This window comes from Coturnix japonica, chromosome 4 (genome assembly GCF_054131305.1).
Source record: "Coturnix japonica strain WE chromosome 4, WE-NBRP24, whole genome shotgun sequence".
NCBI lineage: Eukaryota > Metazoa > Chordata > Aves > Galliformes > Phasianidae > Coturnix > Coturnix japonica.
Window position 1 is genome coordinate 32941515 of NC_140666.1, and position 22335 is coordinate 32963849.

The 22335-nt window shown below is 35.0% G+C and overlaps 1 long non-coding RNA gene across 1 annotated transcript in view; it reads left to right on the top strand.

Moving 5' to 3' along the window:
- Positions 1–22335, top strand: part of LOC116653425 (uncharacterized) — a 64556-nt gene that overhangs the window by 22563 nt on the left and 19658 nt on the right. Inside the window, exon 7 of the long non-coding RNA XR_014945269.1 lies at positions 12049–12233. This is a non-coding gene — a long non-coding RNA (uncharacterized LOC116653425). The remainder of the gene's footprint in view (positions 1–12048; positions 12234–22335) is intronic.

Sequence of the window (22335 nt, forward strand, 5' to 3'; positions counted from 1 at the left end):
AAAATAAATAGCATGATTACTTTTAGAGCTCTGGTCCCTTCAGTTGAATATGGATGTTTGGGCCGAATGGAAGAAAAATCTTGCAGTCACAGTTTTGTATTTTCTGTCTTTGCATATTTTAATTTCTAATGGCATCACATTAAACTGTTTTATTAAAAATAAATTGACTGAGCTAAAACAACCACAGCAACAACAAAAAACGACAGCAAAACATTCTTCTTCATTAACCATAGCGAATGAGGTGTACAGTATTTTTTCCCCAAGACCAATTTAATCCACGAACCATGCGTGCAAGCTATCAAAAGCTGTAAATTAGTGGTCACCTCAGGCATTAGAAATAAGAGCTGTGTTACAGGAGCTCCCATTGAGTCAGTCTTTTTCATCTTTGCTAATTAATGCTATTTTACCATTGCCTTATAATAAATAATTGAATCTATCATGTAGGACACGATTCAGAAAAGTGATAGCAAAAACTTTAGATTAGATAAACTGGATAATTTTCAAAGAAATCTTTCTCTGATTGGCTTCTCCTGTAAAGCTTTGAGTCATTAGAAAATAAACCATTATCTTGCTTTAAACAGTCTTTGAAACTCCATATTACCTGAAATCTTTAATTTATGTGCATATAGAAGATGTCTGACTGTAACTGAAAACCAAACAAACCAAAGATTTCACTCCTTAAAAAATCTAGGTAAGACATAATATGCTTCCCAGTGTGAAGATTGCACATTTGTACTCTGTAAGAATGCTGTGATATCGCAAGATTATCTAAAACAATGAAGCAACATTTGCTATTAAAAGAATGAATTTTATGTCTGTGAGATTTCAAACTAAGTAGAATTTCAGAAACTGTTGGATATATTGTCTAAGAAAAATCTTACGCTCCAATCAGCTGCTATCCCACACTGAGGAATAACATCATAACGTGATGCTTTTATACAGTGAATATGAGGTTAGCTTATGATGTAGAAAACAAGCACTACACCCATCTAACCAATGAACCAAGCCCTGAGCATTTTGCTGTTTCTCACTAGATTTTAGAGCATCTCACTTTGCACTAGTGACATCCTAGTATTCATTTTAAATAGTACAAAACACAACTTTTCCCATATTTTGAGCCACCTGGGCTAACAAAAGATTTTTTTCAGTCCCAGCTCTCACCTGCCCTTTTGTACACTCTAAGTAACACTGCAACAATTAGAAACATCTGCATAGCCCTCATTTGCAAGAGAGAAATTTGTACCATACTACAATTGTTAATATGAAGACTAGTTTTCTTAATCTGTGCTAAGTAAATACTGAATGTGCGTTTTCTAGGATTGGACCATGGATCTTCACTGCAAGAACACACTTTAAGAATTAATACAGTTATGGAAAAGAAAAACCTAATGGTAATTTGATAACCCTCTGCAGAATTTAGCAAGATGTCTAAGAATGAAATGTTGACATTTCTGCAGTTACTTTACATATAAAAGACGAATCTTTCATTAAAAGCAAAGCACTTACTTATTTAACATTCCTCAAAGGTGGGTCTAGTATTCTTTATTAGCTAAGACTCTATTGCCTTTGTCAGACTCATCTTCCCTGCAAAGGTCTCTGTCAACTATGAAATCCACTTAACGTAATTAGAATTCTATTACATTTAACAGTCTATGAATCAGACCAAAAGAGAATATCTTCTTGTTTCCTCATCATCAAACAAATGGAGCCTCCAACTCCTGTTGCACCTGAACTCCCTTTCACATTGTGCAAACCACAATTCAAGTAAGGATTAAGAACTCTCCTCAGCAATTTGATTTTCCATCTTACCTGAAAAGATAGCATGTAAAAGTGTTTCTGTTTGATTCATAATGGGAGTAAATCTCAGACTCTTTGCAAACAGGAAACCATTTCCCTCCAAATTTTTTATTATTATTATTATTATTATTTTTAATTTCCTGAATATATTCCAGTTTTGTCTAAGGAAAAAATACTTTTGGACATAATTTTTAGCTTTGGTTATGTCACAGAAGCAGCAGCCTACTAAAATCTAAAACTGTTAACTGATTTCTAGGACTATGATGTAGTAATAGAAGCTGAAGTACCTTAATGCATCAGATGCTGAATGTTTGCCATTTGATGGTGTTTTATTTTATTTTATTTTATTTTATTTTATTTTATTTTATTTTATTTTATTTTATTTTATTTTATTTTATTTTGGAAAAAAACAAAACAAAACAAAATCATCCCCCCCCCCCACAAAAAACAAGCCAGAATGAAGAGAGGTAGCTTGGCTAGTTCTGAGCCTGCATGGACTTAAAAACAAAAGGTCCCAAGAAATTATAGGCAGCTAGAAAATCAAAGAAGAGACCAGGTGGAAAATAGTGGGTCAAATGACTGAAAATCTTACTGTCTCTATTCTAGTGCCAGAAGTATGACAAATGAAAATAAGAAATGAGGAAATCTTAATGTTGTTTGAAAATGTAACTTTTCATCTGAATTTGTGATTTAGTAAGCATAATAGAATTTCATAAGACATGTCTTCTGACTGGAACACATTAACATTAAAAACTGATATCTTATTGATAAAGATTTGCATAAAATAAAATTAAAATATATTGTCCTGTGCTAATATTACATATGGAACCTTTGAATTGCAGACTATAAAATGAATATGTTCTGCCAGTAATCCCTGGAAAAAGAGTGGTTCCTTATCATTTGGCAGTGCAAGGAAGCAACCTTATCCTGTATACAAAAGTTTATGCAGGGACATATAAGCTCTTAATGTTATCCACGCTAGCTAAATTTGAACTCAAGTGAGTGCCTATATTGTAAATCACACTTTCAGTATGCTGTGTAGACATAACTTTGAGATCAAAGTGTTTTTTCCTTGTTTTGTAGTAACACAGCTTGACACTTTAAAGTATGAAACTGCTTCATTACAACACAAGAGACATCTTTGACTTTGAATCTCTGTGTCAGTGACTAGGATGAGTTCATCTGCACAACAATTCTATGGAGAAATTAGAAAGAGTGTGAGCTGAGAACTGGGAGCTGTGGCAGACTGACTCCTTCTGGGCACTCAGTCTACACTGACAGCCTTTCTGCAGTTTAGCTAAACCCTGCTTTCTCAAGTGGTAGAAAAGTGTTTTTAATAAGAACATGTAGCAGCCAGATCAGGGACTACTGTTTATAGTGGTGACCTTGATTGCTTCAGAAAAGAAGAGGGTTCAAGTAAACATTTTTCTCTTGACATTAGTTAAACTGACAAAAACATGAAAATGTGATAGAGTTCTGTAATGTGATTTTGAAATTCTAAATGTTAAGAGTTGTTTTCCTTTTATTTTCCTTTTATTTTATTTTATTTATTTTATTTATTACTCTGGAAATCTGATCAACATAGTAACCAATATTCCACTTATAGTTCTCACATTCTAAGCTACTCATTGTGTTTGCTCTGTATTGCCTAGGCAGACACTTGCAGAGTAATGCTCAGGGAAGGAAATATTTTGTGTTCATGCAGTTGCCCTGTAGTGTACTTACTCCTGATAGATTTCTTCATACAGCATTCATATCTCTGCTGACATACACATATAGCTTGCCTCACTCTCTTATTTATGAATATATTTTAGATTTAAATATGCCTATACTTTTTCCTAACTGCTTGCTATTGTTATGAATTGTTCAGGTGGCTTTTCTTAGCTAAGCTAATGCATACACAAGTGATGGTAGAGAAAAAGGGAGAAAGAGGGAGTCCAGCTTGCCATCTTATTTATGTATTTACTTTCTTTTAAACATGCCCATATTTTTCCCTAAGTGCCTGGAACTATATATGCAATAAACACTATTAATCAATAACCTTGCTCAAATCATTCAGTTCCTTCAACTCAGTGCTGTGAAACAAATGTGAGAAACTAAATAGACCTTGTAGAGTACCCTATAGTTCGATAAATCCAAGGCCTGTCTGATCACGGAGACAAGGTAATTTCAGCAATTGACATCTCATCTGCAGTGCTCTCCCTCTCTTTCCCTTCAGCTTCAACTGAAGAATTATGAACCTTGTTTCTTTCTTTCTTTCTTTCTTTCTTTCTTTCTTTCTTTCTTTCTTTCTTTCTTTCTTTCTTTCTTTCTTTCTTTCTTTCTTTCTTTCTTTCTTTCTTTCTTTCTTTCCTTTCTTTCCTTTCTTTCCTTTCTTTCCTTTCTTTCCTTTCTTTCCTTTCTTTCCTTTCTTTCCTTTCTTTCCTTTCTTTCCTTTCTTTCCTTTCTTTCTTTCTTTCTTTCTTTCTTTCTTTCTTTCTTTCTTTCTTTCTTTCTTTCTTTCTTTCTTTCTTTCTTTCTTTCTTTCTTTCTTTCTTTCTTTCTTTCTTTCTTTCTTTCTTTCTTTCTTTCTTTCTTTCTTTCTTTCTTTCTTTTTCTTTCTTTTCTTTCTTTTCTTTCTTTCTTTTCTTTCTTTCTTTTTCTTTTTTCCCTGCTTTCAATTTATTTAAACTGTTATGACAAGAAAAAGGAGGAGAGGGAGTAAAAAAAAAAAACATTAAAAAAATTAAAAACATGAGAAGGAGTCACACTGTTTTGACACTGAAAGAGTACCACAAATAACTTAAATTTGCTCAGAAAAAGAATCTCAGACAAGCAGAAGAAGAATGAAGAAAATCTAAGTTGTAATCTCAAGAAAACAGTAAAATACAGAAATCCTGAGAGAGAAGAGCTTTACAAGAATGAAGAAAGAAGGAGAAACTGCCAGGCCTAAGTATAGTTATGTGTCTGAAGTGTCAGTATTTCTGAGTGTCTTTAAAGTCCTTCACACACTTTGTGCAGTTAATACTGTATTCAATAATACTCCATAGTGACTCTTCATCTCATAAATCTGAAAAAACAATATAAAAGTGGTTTCTTCTCATCAAAGGCTGAGAAGAAATAACAAATAACCATTTTTCAGCACCATGAACATAGCAAGAACTAGTTATAAAACTGCATTTTTCTCAGTTTAACCTTTATATTGTACAGACTTCTCAGTTGAAAATTCAGATTACTAAACTGAAAAATACAAATGCCAGTTGATTCATGTAGTAGGAGAACTGAGAAATTTGCATAGCTATGGCATATTTAGCAAGGAAGAACACTAGTAGAATAGACCTGATAAAGTGGAGAAAATTTATCACCATCTGCAATAATCAGTTCTGTATGTAAAAGCTGTTAAAAATGACAGGTAACAAGCATTTATGAGTTCAACTACTATTTATATATATATATAATTATTATTATTATTTTAATAGCAGTTTTATTATTTGGACACCTATAGCCTTTGAAATATAGTTCTTTTGTCAGTGGTCTTTAAACTGGGTAACGGAAAGCAAAGGCAAACTCTTTCCCTCAAGGTCCACATCTGTGCTAACACTTTATCTTTGAATTTGTGGGAGAAAGAAAACAGGCATGTGCCTCTGTCACATTTATGAATTTGTTTTCCCTTTAAGCATACCTGTATTTTTCTTAGTGTCAACAATGCATATGAAATGTTCAGATCAGTTTCAATATGATAATAACGTTGTATTGTCTTCATTTGTTGGTATTTCTGTAATGCTCAAGACTAACCATGGGCTAGGCCTGTTCGGTACAAACTGAGTACAAATTATTGTTGATCCAACCAATCTGATTTTGCCTATACCTTCTCACATCCTGTAATAACATTATCCTCAAAACCTACTTTTCATGACTATGTTCAGAGTTTGAATTCTGTGACCTCATAATTTATTTCCCTTACATAGACTCCACAGTTTTGAAATGTATCTATATATAGACACACACACACATATATATGCATTAAACAAGACACACTTGTTAACTTAACTTGTTTGTGTTATACTGAATAATATACTACAGACAATAAATCACATTGGCAAATCCATTACTTATTTGTATGCACACAGATTGAAGTTTTTCTGTCAAATTTGTATTTTGAGCACTGCAGTCTAGATTTTCAGGTTGATAGCATTCAAACAAAATGGAAAGCTGAGAACTGAAATGCCTGTTTGCCTTTGGGGATGCCACAACAAATTAGTAAGGCAATCTGGTTTTATAACAATGCTTTCTGTTGTTATGACAGTTACTGTTTTTAAATTCTTTATGAGCTTTCATCTGGGCACTATAACCACAATTCTTTCTTGCTTTTGAGGTACACTTCCCTCATTTCCCATGTCTTTCTACGCCGTGCCAGCCTGGTCCCTCATGAATCAGAGAATCCTGAGAATAGTTCAATTTTGTGGAACACTGCCTGTGTTCCCAAGGCATCCTCTTGGTGGATGGTGGAGATGCTATGTCTGTCCATACTTGCCTCTGGCTGCAGCAGTGGTGCTGCAGGGAATAAACTGACTATACAGTACTTATGGATTAGGCAGGAAAACTATTGGAGGCCTATTTTAATTGGTTTGTAGCTGGAGCATACTGTCAGTGGGGCACGAAGTTTCTGTAAAACAACAAGTGGAGCATGTGGAAGGGGGTGGTTTTGTGATTGCCCTTTAGTATCCTGTTAAGAAATGTGACCAATAGTACTGATCACTGACCCTTCCAGCTTCAGACTGAAAATGGGCAGGTTAAATTATGATGTCCTTATCCTAGCCCTGCAGTTGCTTCTGCTCTCTCAGCTCTTGAAGATGATGGTTGGTTAGTTGGTCCTCAGACAAGCAGTTCTTCAGATGTACATTGCATTTTTTCATTTAATTAAACAAACAAACAAACAAACAAACAAACAAAAACAGCTGCTGAAGAGGTCAATCTGAAGATATGAAGTGACCATTTGTAGTAACGAATAGTAACCTTCAGACTGTGTAGATGACACTGCCCCACGTGGCTGTGTTCTGCAGCTCCCTATCTCAAAATAAGACTCAATAAAACAGCTGACCCCAATCTCACTCCAGGTTCACATACCCAGTGACTGATTAAGTCTCGCTAGATTGTAGAAGCCTTCATACCCTAACAAACGGCATCATTAGCTGATTTTCATTCCAGAACCAAAGCAAATAAAGCAAGAGCTGAAAACAAACAAAAATATATTAAGCTGACAAAAATTCTCCAGTGGGAAATGGAAGACAACTAGAAACAATGATAATAACATTTTCATGTGCTTTCATTACATGAGCAATTTGGGGATGTACTGCACAGCTCGGAAATATTTTAGATTGCTGGGTATGTACCATAATTGCTAGTTTACAAATATGTAGATCCTCTACCACAGTAGGTGTTTGGTTTTTTGTTTGTTTGATTGTTTATTTTCATTATAAACAATTCTAGATCAAATGTTTTCCTTTTAAATGGCTCAAAGAAAATAGTGCTATCCAGAAACAGTGTTAACTTTCATGGTTGCTCTGATGAGGATTACCAAAGCACAGTGTCATTCTGGCATTTATCAGTATGTGATCTTAATTTCTGTAGCAAGATGAATTAGTCTTGCTCTGCATTAAGTCAGTCTAATGCAGGCTATGTATATTTAAAAATCTAAGTAAAAAGCTGAGTAATCTGGAACAACAGTTACAACAGATGCTTACAAAGGCGCTAGAATTAAATAGCAATTATTTTTTCCTATTATGTTTATCTAAAAAAAAAAAAAAAGATATGCACAACTTATTTTGAATATTTGTCTATGTTTTTAAGTATCATATCAGCAGTCACCAAATCTGCGGCTTTGGTGTAAAAATAAATTCTCTTCATTAAAGTAGATCATTTTAGGTGAAATGAAAGTGTAAGATGCACATTTATGGAGGCTGCCTCTGCACTTTGGCCACCCACATATGCTTAGTCCACAGGGTGAGTCGTCCCCGTCCCCCCTCCCCACTCCCATCCCTCCCCCAATGTACGTGCTGTGTGAATATTAAATTCTCACTTTCACTTTACTAGCGTGCCTCCACTATTTTCCCTGGAAGACATAGCTTTTTTCTGTACAAGTACCAATACTAACTAAAGAGCTGGGCTTGGCATTTCTGGTATTACTCTGAAAAATAAGGGAACTTGACTTAACTTTTCATAACTTAGTTTAATTAATGCAATTAGTCTAATCACCAACAGTGTCAAAAAACTGTTGATCTCCCTATCTTCATAATGTTAAATTATCAGAAATTTCTTTGTTAATCCTTCCAGCATTAATAGCAATGTGCTTTAAACCAGATTTTGGAACTAAAATCTTTTCATTTTCTTGCAATGTCAAAGCCATACATTTAAAAATAAATAAAGAAATAGCGTGCACAATGTCAGAATAAACGTTTTCTATGAAACACATAAAGAATCATCTTTTAATTGGAAACTCTAACCCAGTAGGGGTTTTAGAAATGAAGTTGATTACATAAATAAAGATTTGTTTGGGATGGTTTGTTTGCAGAAGATTTGAAAACAAAGAGGTTATGAAAAATATGAATATATTTATATTATTTGTGTTTTCTCTTACATCCCCTGTAAATAGTGTCCTGTTAAGACATCCATTTGGTGTAATACAATTACTACATTAAAATTTATACTGTTGATTTAAGGATGTCTGCTAAAACTGCCAAAGCCTCCTGCTTGAACCTTCTGTTACTTTACGCTATTTAATGTGACTTTATTATCTTAACTGGTTTTAAAATTCATCTACAGATACACAACATATTTGAATGGCTTTTTTCTTATATAGACAATTCACATGAGATGGCAATGATATAACTTAATTATGAAAAGACTGTAAGCAAAATGCTAAACATGGACATATCTGTTCAGTACTGGAGAACTGCCAGCCATAAACCCTATAATTTAAAGAAGCTTAGGTCTCCAATTTGTAGCCTAGGCTTGGCTTTTGTTATAATGACATTTTTGTGTTTGTTCTATCCTATTGCTTTAAAGCCTTTAGATATGGACCTAAGGACTCCATCACACTAAGGCAAGAACAAATTCAGAAGAGATTTCTTAGGCAATGCCTAGAAGGAAAGGACCAGGACAAAACACTTGAAACTAAGCTGATCATAATGATTCATTCTGACCACCTAAATGATGACTGTTCTGTAGACCAAAAATAGTTCTTGCTGGTTACTACAGAATATAAATGCAAAAAAAAAAAAAAAAAAAAAAAAAGATAATGAAGTGCAGTAGGCCTAATGATTGGTAATTGTTTTACAAGATTTTCTGTCCGGGCAAATAAGCCATGGCCTTATGTTTGGGAAGTGAGTCTAAAACGAAGCTTGATGAAAATAAGCAAGCATCTGTTCTATTGAGGGTACAAACCACAAGCAAAGATTCATTATAGCAGTGTATGGGAAATTGGTAATCACCACCTGAACTTCTGATCAATCAGCTGAGGCAAGTGTTGGGTCAGCTGTGGGAGCACAGGTGAGAGTAATTTAGCTGCGCTCCCGGAAGGGGTGGAGCTTGACTCCACCTCCTCCAGACCTCATTTAAGGGCTGACCACCACTAAGGCAGCATCTCTTGGAGACTGCTCTTTGGTGGGGATTGTCCCAGTGTTTCTCAGCAGACTGAAGGCTTCCATATGGGTGAGTTTTTCATGTAAATAACCTTTTGGATATTTACTACCATCTTTATTGTCACCATGCATAGCAGTAGGAGTCATTATCAAGATTCAAGTCAGAGTTTTATTTGAATGCTGAAGCATTTTGAAGTTAGATCCTTGTCTTTGCTTTTTCCGAGATCTAAGGTCTACTTACAAGGGAGAATTGGTGGGAGATAAATATATATCTATGTATCTATATATCTAAGTGTGTGTACATATAAATATTCCCTGTCAAACTAATTCTAGTTAGAAGATGGTACACTCAATATGCCTGTCCAAAGGAGGCATTTGATTTTGCAAATCATAAAATTGCATCGTATGTGTCTCATTGCTGAATGTCATATACTGAAATAGGTTCATGTTTGATGAGGAAAATGAGGTTAAATCAATTCCATTTTTCTGTTAACAATGTAGTGATCTTTCAAAAGCAAAACAAAAGCAACACAACCTCCCCAACAAAACAACCAAATAAAATATGTTGGAAAGAATATGTCATAGTAGAAAGCAACAGGGAATGCAGCAGTGAACAGTTGTAAGTTTCCACCATGCCTGGAATGACTGTGCTAATGCCCTGTTCAAGAAATACTTAAGGCCCTTTCAACCACAGTCTTTCTTAATATTCTTTGTAAAGCTGGAACTAAGAAATTGAAAAAATGTAAATTATGTTTGTTTAACTGCAGACTACTTCATTGGTAGTTGCAGATTTCTCATTATCAAGGCAACAATTTCTCAGTGCATTAAAAAAAATGATAAATCTGAATTTAAAATCCAATTATGTCTTGAATGTAGGAAATACAGGGACAGGTACTGAGTCAGTGTAACTTTCCATACATAAAACTGAGAATACTAGACTTTGTAGCTTTACCTACTTGAAATGTTCAATTATGTGCTTGTATGCACTATTGCACTTTTCTTACCAAAGGATGCATGGTGGAAATATGTTAATAATAATACACATGTTCCCATTTAGAGAATAATATCATTAAAGTATGAGGAAAGATAAATTATATGCAATTCTGTGGCTGTTCCTTTATAAACTAAAACTTTCTTGCCATCAGGAAGAGAATATTGTTCCTTTTAGCCACTAGCTAGCAAGGGTTTCCTTTGTAGGCTTTCAGAAAAATGCAGATTACACTGGCTAATTATACATAGAGATCTAGAGTCTTCTCTATTATTTCAAACAGTAGATAATGGCTTCTTAAGTAACACATGGTAAATGTGCTGAAGTATTATCGTTTTTTAAAATCAAATTGAATATAATAGGCAAATATAATTGTTCAGTGTTCAATAATAACTAATGTGTTTGAGTGTCTATCTTAATAGAAGAAAAATGTACAGGTTTTTAAGCTCGAGTCTTTTGTAACATTAAAGGTGTTTTCTGTTAAATCCTGGCCTTATAATTATTTCAGTTGCTATATTAATTAGCAATTATACTGAAAGTAAGTGTTTATAGTTTTATATATAATTCAACTCAAGAATGGAGACTTGGAGGATCTATAAACTGTCTGCATAGTTTCAATACCCTGCTTTGGGAAGATTTCCTTTTCAAATTCATCTGGAGCAGAAACTCTGTAAGAAAGTCTGTTTGAAAAAATAAAATATTTCTATAAGACCATTACTTTTTACCAAGCAGCTAACCTACACAACTGTTCCTGTGGTATTTGGTGGGTCAGTTCACAAAAACGGTGTGCATAATTCAGTCTGGATATTGACTAATTGTGTTTTGTTTTCTATGGACAAAAAATATTCTTTTTTTTTTTAAGAGCAGTGGCACTGTGGAAATGAATTTTTTTTTTCAGGGAAATTCATAACATTTGAGCATGTTTCATTTGAAATTAACTTTTAACAACAACAAAAAAAAAAGTATCCAAATGTTGAAAGCAACTGCTTGCCATATTTTGGCAATCTTGATATTTAGGGGAATTCTAGTATGTTCCAATTATAGTTTAATTTTAAAAGTTGGTCATAGTGTATGTCGAACTTAACATAGTTCTAATCAACTACTAGTGTCTTTCTAGGTTTAATCCACAAGCTGAGTATTGCATAGATTCATAACTTTCCCTGTTCTAACATTAATGACATGATTTGTTCCAGGTTCTTATGCTGCGTTAAATAGGTAAGTTAGATGCTTTCTGCAATACTGCATCAGTGTTTTAGATGCTGCTGTGAAGAACAGTTGGACAGGTGCTTCCCTTACTTTTCTCAGCACAAGCAGAAGGGGGCAAGTAGTGCACAAGGTCGGGCCCATATCCTGAAGTGGTATTCTGTACAAGGAGTGAGACTAGTAGGCAGAGTTTTTCCCCTTGATGCTGGGCATGGGGCTGAAAAAGAACACAAATAGATGCAATGAGAATGGATAAGCAAGGGAGGAGATTAACTATCTGAAATGAAATATATTTTTAAAAATATTGGATTGTGTGCAAGAAGGATTCACAGATAAAGAAAGTGTATGGATGAAGATTAGCAGGGGAAAACAGAATAGACAATAGCAAAAAAAAAAAAAAAAGGGAAGTGCTGAGAACTCAAACTGTAAAATCTGTTACAGGTGATGCCATTAAGCCTCACAAATTCATCAAGAAAAAAGCCTTGTAACTCCTAAGAGGAAGAAGCATTGTGAACAAGAAAATCTTGCTCTATCTATCTTTCTCCAAAGAACCAGTTGTGTTACGCAGGACAAAATAACAAAAACAAACAAGCAAACCAAAACTGTCAAAGGATGCCTGATCTGAGGTATGTATACATCACCAAGCACATCACCAACTCCAGGAAACATGGAAGGAAAACAAAACAAAAAAAGGTTCCAGTCAGCCTCAGCGATATTCAGATTTGAAAATGCTACCTTCAACTTGCACAAATTCTATATTTAAGCACACATTTTTAATTGAACCCAGAAATCATTTCAGTTTCCATGGAGGTATTTTTTTTTCCTCTAAGATGGGGGTCTATCAGTGCTGGGCCTATTTTAATCTTTCAGAAGAAAAGAGGGAGGATATCATTTGCAAAGACCTAAATCTGAAACTTATTCTGGAACTTGGCTTAATTACTGATGTGTAGTTATGCAGGGATTCCCTGTGCAACCTCTGGCAGTGTTGTGTTACCTTGAAGCTATGATAACCATTGTAATCTGAACGGGCTCTGTGTTCACTTTGGTTTCCAGCCTGGCCCCACACTGTAACCATTCTTAATGATCCAGGCGGTGCCCTTTGCTACTTCAGAGCCTTTCTTTCCCGTCTCTTCAAGGATCAGAATCTCTCTAGTGTAACTGCAGGAGGAAGAAAAGGAGAGAAAAATGACATGCGACTGTATAGTTTCAGGGTAAGGACATAATATAGGAGGAAACTTTCTTTAAAGATAGGTTTGTGTTTCCTTTTAAAGGACCTAGCTGCATTTCCAAGAGCAGAGGTGGAGGGGTCCTCCCCAGCCTTCCTGCTGTAGCTATTAGCTCCCTTTCTCAGGCTATAAGTACCTGAGAAGTATCTTCTAAATCCTGCCCCCAGTTCCTTTGGTGGGGTGATTCCTGTATGGCAATATGCCTACAACTGATTTAAGGACTATTCTTGAGAATAATCTCTGGAAATGCTTTGAGCATGTATGGAAGATGAATTCTACTTTCTCTACTGCAGTTTTAGTAGGACACTGTGGGGATGGTTATTGTTGCCTTTAAATTGAGTATAAATGTGGGTGTTTGAAAATAATTCTTAGCAATCATAAAACTTATATTTGACAATCTTAATCCAGGAAAAAAAAAAAAACCCACAACTGTTTTGTATATTGTGTTTGGCATTCAGGGATCAGTGCAAGCACCTCTGGGGCAAAATTCAGCAGCTGCTTAATAGTGGCAGCAATGCTGCAGAACATTCTTAGGACATAAAAAGCAGAAGAATAACTTATCTAATTGAAACTGTGTGGGGAATTTAAGTAGGCAGAATGTAATTACTCAAGCTGGAAGTTGGCCATTCAAATATTGAAGCCTTTAAAGAAATGTTAATAACTATTCACAGCTTTAGGAATGTATCTTCAAATCACAATTTTAATAAGAATAAAAAAGAGAAAATACATTTAGCAGCTTATGCTAGGGAAATATTGTATTAACTCTAGAGGATGAAAATGAAGGTAAATATTGAAATGTGTGTGTTATCATGGGATGAGACTTTTATGTATCAATCCTATCTCCAACTAAAACCTTCTGCTATAAAACATAAAACTACTGCATTGAAGTATGTTTCTGTTTTGCTTTTACTATGGTAAATAGCTATCACACACATAAAAGAAATTTGGCATAAAATATGGATAATAAAATGTCATTTATGAAAATAACTTAGGGCAGTGGTTTTTGTTTCAAAAACATACAAAAGATGGAGAAGAGCAGAGGTGTTTTTTTTTTGCATAAACACTTCTAAAAATATTGTCTTTTTGATAGATTGTTTGTATGCTAGCTGTCATATTGCATTAGTGATTGCTAGCCAATGTGGTTGTTCCTGAAGATAAAAAATAAAAAATAAAAATGGCAGAGTTGCAAAATAGGCCTATAATTATATCAGAAGATAATTGTAGTGTCTATTGGGTAGAACTAATTTACACTGATAATTTCTACAGAACCTTGCTCTCTTCAAAGGTTGTCTCTGAAAGCTTGCAAAGCAGAATTGATGTGTGTTATCAGGTTGTTGTCAGTGATCATAATTTTAGTAAGCTTCTTCATTAACTATTTCATTAAAATTATTTCCAAGTAATATTTTGAATGGTATTTGAAATCTTTTTCACTTCACATGTTTAGCTGAAGTGTAACTATATTGCATATGAATCTAAAGGCTGACATGGAAGTCTCCATTGGCAATGGTGGTACTCACATTTTCCTTTGCTAGTGAGAGCCATACCTATCAGTCTTAGTGGTGACAAGCAAGGTAAGTCTGTGAATTTCTTCTTGAAATGCTAGGTTATGAATACTAGCATGGATATCTTTCATGTGTTCAGAGCTACTGGTTTGTCTTGAAAGCATCTGAACTGTCAGTGCACCACTGTGTCTCAGCTTATTATGGGTGAGCTGATGAACTTTACTTCCACTGGTCTGGTTGTGATGGCTTTAGAGACTGTTGCCTGGTGCCCCAGAATTCACTGTGAATGGGCATTGAAATTTATCTTGGGCTTAGATACAATTGAAAATAACTGCGAAGAGGCAGTTAAGCATGTCTGTTGGAGATTCAAAACAGTCGGGATACTGAGTAAGGTTGCCTACAGGATATAAAACAAGTGCACATTTTACATATTAGCTAAGCAATTAAGGACCATAGTGCTGTTTCCGTCTCATGGTGAAGATTTCAAATCTCAGCTTTCCAGAGTGTGCCCAAAACACTAGCTTGGATGCTAGTCTATTTTCTTGTATTCCTGTCAAGACTGGGAGTACTGCTGTACTGACAAGAGAGCAAGATTTGGGGGGCATGGAAATGTGGTGAATCTTGGTTTGCTCCTTGTGCCAAAATATTCTTTCCATCCAGGAAAATCCTACCAGGTGAGAGCTGTATGCGCTCTTCTATGCAGTCATGTTCATACTGATTTTCAGTCTGCAATGAAAATAAATGAGAAGATACACTCAGCATGGAAATCAAAACAGAGATGGTTCAATATCAGTATCTTTTTTCAACCTGTTCCCCAAAGTTGTCATCATATTGCCATTAAATACTGTTCTAAATGCATCTCTGTGCCTACCTGTGCACCTACTATGTCCTACAACTTTCGATAATTTCTGCAGGTACATTATAGTCAGATCTGGGAGAAGGTTGAGGTCTCAGAAACAGTTAAAGTGGTTAGAGTTTTGCATAAACACAATGAACACAGAAGCCAACCAGAGAGGCCTTCTAAAAACACATCTGCAATGGGGATACTTCAAGGAAGATTTCATTTTTTTTGTCACACCAAACTTAACAAAAGAAACAAAAAGGAAATATATAGAACTTACTTTTGTTATTTCTATTGGTCATTTAACTGCTTGTGGTTTTGTTTTTTTTTTGTTTGGTTGTTTGGTTGGGTTTTTTGTTTGGTTGTTTTCCCTTTTATATATGGCTTAATTATCCACCGCTGTTGTAGTAAGATTCCTGAAAATGTGCATGTAGAATAATTTAGGTCAAAATTTGTCTTTGATCATAAGTAAGGAGCATTTGGGAGTGAAATATATATATATATATATATATATATATATATGGTTACATAAAGAGATGATTGTTCATAAGAATGGTGTATTGCTCAAAACAACTGCTGTCCTTAATTTTAAAACAGAATTAGTTTGTCCTTTTTGCGCTAGATGCAAAGTTCATACTTTCCTCTCTGAGATCATTGTTTGCAGCTGTTATATCAGATAACATTTGTAATAAGATCAGAACATTCATAATAGGATAACCTAGGACAGGATAATGAGTGTTTCTCAGTCACTCAGGGAGAAAGAAGTACAAAAAACCGATTCTCATTTTGAGCTATACTGCGTTGTCTACAGCTCAGCCATTAGTAAAGGCCTGTGCCTTAACATATTAGCATAACCTTTTCTTGTATTGTAGGTCAGAGAAAACTCCCATTTAAAATCTTCCTCATTTGTCAAGACAATTTCTCTTTTGACATAATCTAAAAAGTAGAAGTTCCTGTTGCCATATCTTTACTATTTTTGCTAGAACAGATTATGGAAGCAGCATCCTTAGTCTTCTACATAATTATTCCCCCTCTGCCTTGCTACCAATTTTGATTTATTTATTTATTTTTTGGTGTGTGTGTCATTTAAAATCAACCACCTGCTTTTCCCTCAGGTGTAAATCCTGCATAAGACTCTCCTTAGTGGTAATCATAGTAATATATTAGACAAGACCAATAAAACAGAAAATTGTTTTTATGCTCCTTTGTATCTGTACTGCAAGTCTTATATTTATAAATATATTCTTAATTAGGATTTTATAATAATGCTGTACGGCTTCAAGGGTGATGTGACTGCATTAGTGACTAACATGAATTGTCACTGGTAATACTAGTGTTCAGAAAGATTATGGAGATTTATTTTAAACAGAGCATGTGTAGCATTACATGTGTATGCAGCTCTGAAATGAGCTAGTAGCAATAACCATGGCTAAAATCCTCCCAAGGAATTTATGTGTAGATGTGATTTAGGAAAACATTCTGTACTTATTAACAGACCATATGTTAATATTCCCCAACTGGAAATATTTAGAAATTTGTGTGCTAAGTAGCAGACATTTTTTGACATTTCATTTTTTTCTTACATTTGTCATAATTAAAATAGCTTCAATACATTCTGAGCTTCAGTTATGATATAAACTGCACTTCGTTCCTTTTTCTTCAGTTGCTTTTCTGTTTTATATATATATAATTTTAATAATGTCATAATTCTTAAAAAAAAAAAAAAACTTGTGAAAAACTTGCAATGTTTTCATTTATTTCCACAAATATCTCCAACTTATGTATCTTGTATTTAGTTAGGATACTTAGAACATTAATGAACAGCATTTGTTATCATGTGAATGTTTAGTTAGTGCTGGTAAATTCAGCATACTCAAGTGTGACAAGTCTGTGAGGGAAAATCTGTACAGCTTGTCATAAAAAGTTTTTTTAATCCTTGTTTCTTCCAATGCTGCTAAGTCAAGCCCAGTTAAAGAAAAACAAAGAGTGAATACATGCAGCTTATAATAAAATCTGAAACAGCCGTAGGCTTTAGCATTCAGTGGAACTATAATGCACCACCATTCAGATTTTATAACTGTAAATCATTATGAGTGTCAATGGTTTATAGAGATCCCTGTCCTTCAGTTATGAACATTTGCATTTCAACCTAGTGTTCTGTCAGAACAGAAATTATAGCTGTTTGCTAAAGATCAGTGGCTGGAATAAGAACAGTCTCAATGTTCTTTTTCTTCTTTCCCTGTAGCAGCTTCACATGACTTAATTTTAAAAACTGATACAGCTAAAAATTCCTCTGTATTCAGTACATGAAAATGCCTACATACTGTTTATTTTAGTCCCAAATTGAATCCTTTTAAGCACATCTGTACTACCATCTACTGGAAAGGTGAGTAAATATGTATCGACAATGTCTGTTTCCATTTGTTTCAGAACTCAGATTAATTAAAAAAAAAAAAGATCCATCTTCCAATTCTTCCACAAAAAAAAAAAAAAAGTGTACCGTAAGATGTATGGAAACTAGAAGTCTCTCAGTGGTAATCTTTTGCAGAGATCAAGGCTTTTTATTTTATTATTATTATTATTAATGATAAGGTATTTCTTGTCAACAGTTCAGCTTTTGAGATAAATAGAGGGAGGATGTGTATAATTATATTCCTCAGGCAAATGAGACTCAAAAAATTCACGAGTGTGTCAGAGACAGGTACTGTGCATGCTACATTGTGTTTCTCAGCTCTAGATATCAGTTATGTTTCCTCATAATTCAGTTATGCCATTCTAGTGTATTTGGCAACAGCTCTGCCAAGACTGGTGAACTATATCCTTCTTTAGCAAGAGGAACAAACGTCTTCTGAAGTGAGATTAGATTACTGTTTTTAAATACATAACAGCCTGTATTCTTCACTAAACAGCTGTGCATGCACACACACACACAAATGCAGACAGAATAGGAGTTTTGCAAATAGTGCAGCTGGATACCATCAGGAACATGAAAACAATCTCTAGCTGCCTTTATCAGCCACCTAGACAGTTACATCATTTCTGTAGCTGGCCACAGAGAAACATCGTTACCTACTTCTAGGTGGTTAAATAATAGTAGATATAGATTACGGGCATTCCCAATTTATTCTTCAAAGACTTACACAGGCAGATGCAGAGAAAGATGTGTAGGAATGTAAGATGAGTGTACATGAATGAAAAGCAGAGGATGGCAGCAGCGTTATTAGTTTCTGGATATGAGGAAATGGCTCATCTCAGTACACCTATTTAAAACATTATTTAGAACACAGAATAGAAGTTATTTTAAGAAGGTCATTGTGTTGTTCCATGACATATCAAGGACAGTAAAAATAATCCTCCTTTATTTTAACAAAGTTTAGAAAGAAAACAACTTACCATATACAGTGTTATAAATACACATTATTTCAGCATGTTAAAAGCAATAAATATTATTGAAAAGAAAACTTCAAAAATGTATCTGATGCTTTAGACCAAGTCTTGTAACCACCTGGATAGAATTTACCTCTATTTCCCACTAGGAAGCCACATAAGACCCACTGGAGACCAGCAGAAGTCAGTCCAGTAGCTGCATGTTGTATCTTTAAAAGCAGTGATAATCTCCAGAAACAAGACACACACTGCTTAGAAGATGAAACGACCATTCAGGGAGTCCTAGACAGGCTCTAGTAAGGGGACCAGGTGAATCTCATAAGATTCATCAAATCTGAGTGCAAGTCATTGCACCTGGGTCATGGCAACTCTCACTAACCAATACAAATTTGAGGATGCAAGGAGGAAGCACAGCCCTCCTGAAAGGGACTTTGGGGGTACTGCTGGATTGCAAGCAAGACAGGATCTAGGAATGTGCCCTCACAGTCCAGTAAAGCCACCTGTATCCCAGTCCACATCAAAATAAGGTTGATCAGTAGGTAACAGGAGGTGATCCTGCTCCTGTACTCTGCACTGTTGGGGCTGGAGAACTGCATCCAAGTGTGGAGTCCTCAGTAAAGGAGAGACATGGATTTGCTGGAACATGTCCAGAGGTGGGCCACAAAAATGATCTGAAAGATAGAGCACCTCCTCTGGGAGGACAAGCTGAGAGAGCTGTAGCTGTTTGTCTTGGAGGAGGTTCTGGAGAGACTTGATAGACATGTTTCAGTATGTGAAGGTAGGCTGTAAGAAAGCAGAGGACAGGCTCTTTAGCAGAGTCTGTTCTGACAGGACAAGGGGAATGAGTTTCAAACAAAAACAGTGGGTTTAGAATGGATATAAGGAAAAGATTTTTTTATGATAAAGGTATTGAAACAGGGGAACAGATGGCCCAGAGAGGTGGTGGATGCTCTGCCTCTGGAGATATTTGAGGTCACTCTGGATGGATCTCTGAGTGACCTAATTTAGTTATAGGTGTCCTTGTGCTTCATGGGAAGATGACTTATATGACCTTTAAAGGTCTCCTCCAACTGAAACAATTCTATCGTGATCTAGTGAATGCTTTTCACACAGGTGCTTACCTTTGTGACTTCTGGGCAGAGCCTAAATAAACTTCCTTGCCTGAAACTAGATATCAAATATATATATATATGTATATATATATATTTATGTATATATAAGTATGTGTGTGGGAATATATATAAGCATATGCATAATTACATTTTAAATCTTTATTTAATTTTAATTTTTATTTTTTAAAGCTTAAAGAAAGTTCTACCCTTCAATTTATTATTCAAAATCTCTGATTCTTTCTGGGTTTTTCACCTATTCAACAGTGTTTAGCCACACGGGAAAAGCATGACACTACATGATAATTAACATACTTAGCTTTAAAGCCTTCCTTCAGCTTTACAGAATCACAGAATTGTAGGGGCTGGAAGGGACCTCTAGAGATCATTTAGTCCAACCCCCCTGCCAAAGCAGGCTCCCCAGACCAGGTTGCACAGAGCCATGCAGATCTCAAACATCTCCAGAGAAGGATACTCCACAGTCTCTCTGGTCAGCCTGTTCCAGAGAGGAACATGTTTTCATATTTCTATTCAGATTTCATCAGCGTCAGGTTTTGTGGCTTTTTTTTTGTTTGTTTGTTTTTTGTTTGTTTGTCTTTTGTTTTTGTTTTTTTGTCCCTTTGCTGATTCCTAAGAACATTTTCTGATGTTGAAGAAGACGCAGATAGTCACTCAGTACCCCATTCAGTCTCTTTTCTTTATTTCACCTTCTCAGCTATGACATCTAACCTTCTTGACCTGAATTTGTCCTTTGTACTTTCCTTTCTCCAAACCAGATTTTACATCTCTCACTACAGTGGCTGCCTTCTAATATATATATATATTTTTTTTTCCATTAATATTTATGATTATTAACTTATTATGATAAATTTTCTGTAAATTTTAATCAAGCAAACTTTTGTGGTTTTTCTTTGGTTTGTTTTTTGTTTTGTTTTTCAAATCATCTTGCTTGATTACTTTTCTTTGTTCCCATGCCAGTGGCTCTTAGAAAAGCACTGTAAGATGATCTTCACTTGCACTTACTATGAGTCAGCTGCCTTTGCGTTTCACCAGTTTTTTTTACCATACGGTCCTTAAGATGGCTAATAACATATTTATTGGCAATATTATTCACAGATAGATATAATACTATTCAAATTGATAATTATTTCTGTCACCTTTCTTTGGCTGTATTATTTTGTTAGAATATAACTTTAAAAGTGTGATTTCTTTTTTTTTTTTTTTCTGATATGATTCACGTAAGTGATATATCTTTCAAATACTCAAAAATCACTTGTCCCTAATGGCCTGCAAAATGTTATTTGTTACATTATGTTGACAGAAGTGATGAACTGCAACATTAATTGCCTTCCTTTTCTTATTTCTCTCTCTTTTATTTTTTATTTTTTCCTAATTAAACTCTCCAATGTGTTCTCTAGCATGAAATAACAAAATAAGTAAATAATAATAAAAATCCTAATGATAAAAAACGTCTTCCCTTACAAATTTCAACTTTTTTTTTTTTCTTTATTTATTTTTGCCTATCCATCTTTTGCACCTTTTAAGACTCTAAATGTGCTGGACTAAGCTATGACTTTTTTTTTTTTAACTTGTTTGTACAGCCAGCACAACTGTTTTCTAAATCTGAGAGAGGCTGTTTGTATGGGAAATTGGTAATCGCAGCCTGAACCTCAGATTAATCACCTGAGGCAAGTGTTGGGTCAGCTGTAGGAGCTCAGGTGAGAGTAATTTAGCTCTGCTCTCGGAAGGGGTGGAGCTTGACTCCATCTCCTCTAGACCTCATTTAAGGGCTGACCACCACTAGAGCAGTATCTGTGGAGAGTGCCTCAGCATTTCCCAGTGAAGGCATCCATATGGGTGAGTCTTTCCCTATAAATGACCTTTTGGATATCTGTTGCCATCTTTGTATCATTCCACCTTACAATGTTGAATACTGCTATTAATTAAAAGCAACATCTTTTCAGTAGTTCCCTAATGTCAATTAGGCTAAAAACTACTCTGCTTTTTGAATTTTTTATTTTTTATTATTTTTTTTTTCATGTTATATCAGAGGATTCATAGAATCATAGAATCTGCATGCTTATTCAGTTAGCAAACAGCTGAGAAAATTTAAAAATGGATGACAGAATGCAGGATGTCATCATAGAATCATAGAATTACCCATGTTGGAAAAGACCTCAAAGATCATCAAGTCCAAACACAGCCTAATCATAGTACCCTAACTCTAACACCTGCGAAATCATGTCTCTGAGCACCGAATCCAAATGGCTCTTAAACACATCCAGGGAAGGTGATTCAACCACCTCCCTGGGGAGCCTATTCCGGTGTTTAACTACCTTTTCTGTAAAGAAGTGTTTCCTAATCCAACCTAAACTTACCTTGGTGCAACATGAGGCCATTTCCCTTTGTCCTGTCACTTGTCGCCAATGAGAAGAGACTTACCCTACTCTCACTCTAAGCACCCTTCAGATACTGGAAGAGAGCAATTGAAATGTAAGAAAAGAGAAGGACTTACTGGTTTTATTTCAGGCTAACATATATGTTTAGTCATACTTGGGTTGGTTGTTTATATCTTTAGTCTGAATCACTTGACAAATTTTTTGGCTGATCTGCACATGGGTTTGTAGAGGGATGAACTGAACTGCTGTCTGAGAACAGGATTA